Source organism: Echinops telfairi, unplaced genomic scaffold (assembly GCF_000313985.2).
Source record: "Echinops telfairi isolate 266 unplaced genomic scaffold, ASM31398v2 ScPeMD7_7469;HRSCAF=8507_0, whole genome shotgun sequence".
Lineage (NCBI taxonomy): Eukaryota > Metazoa > Chordata > Mammalia > Afrosoricida > Tenrecidae > Echinops > Echinops telfairi.
This window is the reverse complement of record NW_022111372.1, coordinates 26,017,540-26,020,726: the sequence shown is the minus strand read 5'-3', so window position 1 is coordinate 26,020,726 and position 3,187 is coordinate 26,017,540. Positions and strand designations below refer to the sequence as shown.

At 52.2% G+C, this 3,187-nt stretch overlaps 1 protein-coding gene across 1 annotated transcript in view; it reads right to left on the bottom strand.

Annotated features, from left to right (window-relative positions):
- SMIM11 (small integral membrane protein 11) overlaps positions 1–2,626 on the bottom strand; it is a 12,888-nt gene extending 10,262 nt beyond the window's left edge. The window contains exon 1 of the mRNA XM_004696952.2: positions 2,562–2,626. The gene's annotated coding sequence lies outside the window, so the exon portion shown is untranslated. The remainder of the gene's footprint in view (positions 1–2,561) is intronic.
- Between the last annotated feature and the right edge of the window lie 561 nt (positions 2,627–3,187).

The following is a 3,187-nucleotide window of genomic DNA, read 5'->3' as shown; positions in this document are numbered from 1 at the left end:
TTTTGAGAAACGATGTACAAATGCGCTTTACACAATTGATGTGTGTATGGATTGGGATAACAGTTGTATGAGCCCCTAATAAAATGTTAAAAAAATAATAATAAATTTTAAAAAATAAATAAATCACTCAGATTCAAAAAGAGATGGGCCAGGCACATTTACCTAGTTGGACCCAAGGACGATTGGATAGAATTGTAAATGCAGTAAGTTCATAAAATAAAATGATCATGCTTCTTTTCTGGATAATGAAGCACTCTCTCCTTCAAAATTCATTAATCTCTCAAAGAGTATTTGAAATGTCAACTGCATGTTGGAAGTAGCACAATAAATCAGCCAAGGTCAATCTTGGATGTAATCGAGGTTCCTAGAATTGACCTCAACTAAAAAAAAGAAAAGGCCTGGTGACCTGCTTCCAATACGGAAACAGACAAGAACACTCTACGGAGCGGCCCTGCTCTGGAACACGTGGGATTGTCATGGGTCAGAACCGACTTGATGGCAACAACATACAGATGTAGCTAGGAGTTTGGCTGCTCCGACTTTTTTTAGCCAAAATTACAGACTTAATGTCTGTCAAGCATTGATCCCTAAGTCAAGGACAACCTACACCCCCAAACCACATGCCCTGCCAGAGAGTTGATTCTGACTCTCAGCAAACTTATAGGTCAAAGTTGAATTGCCCCACAGGGTTTTCCAAGCTACACATCTTTCCCAAGCTATATATAGAAACAGACTGCTGCATCTTTCTCTGCAGAGCAGCTGGTCAGTTCAAACTGCCAATCCTCAACAGCCAAGCACTTAGACTAACAGAAACATGTAAGGACAGCTACCAGCAGTGTGACCTTGGCCAAGTGAGTGAGTCTCACAGAGCCTTAGCTCCCGCTTCTGTCGACTCTCCTTCAGAGATTATTAGACTGTAAAACCCTGAGTGCTGTGCTCAACAAATAAATGCCAACTATTCCTCATAGGATCAGCGTTTCAAGATGTGGTGGAAAGAACTTCTCTGGACTCTATTCTTGGCATCAATGGGTGGGAATGTGACTTAGCCTCTCTGAACCAGTGTTCTCATTTTCAACATCCAAATCCAAACACTTGACTATGTAGTTCTGTAATCTATCCTTCTCTCTGATATCACAGAGCCTGAGTGTAAAGATATCGCAGTCGCAGCATTAATTACATACCTAAAGTGATAAGGTGCAAACGTCTTTAGAAATGTATTCGAGTCAGCATTGAAGGGGCTGGGGGTGGGAGGGTGGGAGCCAGAGACGGCTGCCAACCTTCCCCCTTCTCTTAAATTCCAAGCCCCCAAGTGCACCATTTTTTCTAGTGCCCTGCAAATCTTCTGCAAATGAGGACAACTGAGGATGCTAAATATAGCAAATGTGGCTCTTCTCTCTGGGGCCACATGTACTTCTGGCACAGGATCATAAACAAGAGGCTGGGATGGCAAAACCCAACCAGAAGGGGGTAGTTCTGAGCAGGCACAGAATCTATTTGAAACTTTCCCTAGACCTACCTTCTTCCGTCGAAGCTCAAAATGAACAACCGGCTTAGATCCTACCCGACAATGTATAGTCCCTTTACCGGCACAAGGGAAAAAAGAAACGGGATTTTTCCTTTGCCAGGTTGCTTCTAAGGCACAAAAAGTTATTTGCTATTTTGGAGAGGCCACTTAAAACAATGTGAGTAATGGAGTGGCCACAACAAACTCCTGGGTCATCTCAAAGGCTAACTAGGCCCTGCTGTGTGTCTGAACTCCTGGCTGCTTCACCCCCTCATCTGAAGTACAGAGAAGTCACGGGGCAGCACTCTGGGCCCCATTCTCCCATCCACCCGGCTTCCCAGACCCCGATGGACACAACCCACCCGCTGGCGGGGATGCTCGCTCTCTCTGCCCGCCTTGGGTCCTTGACCTTCAGGGAATCGGGCCCATTCTATCAGACTCCACATCTCAACGACGGTTCGGGGATCAGGTGCGCGGAGGATCCGCACCTCCCCTTGCAGGAACTCCCACGCCCGGGGGCGCTGGTGGGGCAATGTGGGTGCCCGAGTCACTGTGAGACCCTGGGCGAGTCGCTGGGGCAGCAAGCTCTCGCTCGGTGAACTCAGGCCGGAACAGGGGTCCGCTCTCGCCCGCCATACGGGGTGGGTGCCCAACAGCCCGCTCGGACTCCAGGGGTGCCAAGGGTGTGGTGCATCGCTCCCCCAACTCCTCCACAGAAGGCGTCCGGAACATCCACTCGCCCTTCCCCCCCCCCTCAACCCTTTGGGGACCAACACCCTCCGGCCGGAGCCAATCCTGGGCTACGCAGCTCTGCCCAATCTGAACACGCCGCCTCCAGGCTCCAGGCACGCGGGGCCACCGGGCAAAGCCGAGTGCCCCGCGGGAGAACCGAGGTGGCCCTCATCTTCCCGGCCCCCACCCCGGGAGCCGGCGCCGCGGAGCGCAGGGTCCTCTGGAGGGCGTCCCAGAGGGACAACGCTAACACCGGGCCCACGGCCGCAAAGAGCTTTTCGGGTTTCAGGACAAACTTCTGCGGACCCGGATGTCCCTCACTTACGGTTCCCGGCGGCGGAGTTGCAGCGCTGGGCGGGCACACAAACCTGGACTCCCACAAGCCGACGGGAAAACTACATCTCCCGAAGTGCACCGCTCTCTGCGCCGGCGCCGTGGGCCCCGGGGCCGCCGCGGAGGAGGGCGGGACTCGGGAAGTCCCTGAGCTAGGGGAGCCTTCCAGCAGAGGGCGCTGTTGCGTCTTGGGGCCCCTGCCCATTAAGCTCTCGCCCGAAAAAACAAACCAAACTAACTCACTGCCACGAGTCGACTCACAGCGACCCTTTAGGGGAGCCTTGGTGATCACGCCTTGGGCTGCTAAGCACAGCGTCAGCAGTTTGAACGCGCCAGCTGTTCCGCGGGAGAAAGACCCGTCTTTCTGCTCTGGTAAAAAGTTAACCGTCTGGGAAACCCACTGGGCACTGTTCTACCCTGTCCTCTAGGGTCATTATGAGTCAGCTGTCACAGTCCCTAAATGCCACCTAGCAGATGTCTGCAGTGGAGGCTACATGCGTCCCCAGATGAACTTGAGTTGAAGGGTCAAAACCTTGGCAGTTGATTCTCCCCTCTGATGCACCTTGGCCCTGATCTGGTTTTCAACATCTCTCTCTCTCTCTCTCTCTCTCTCTCTCT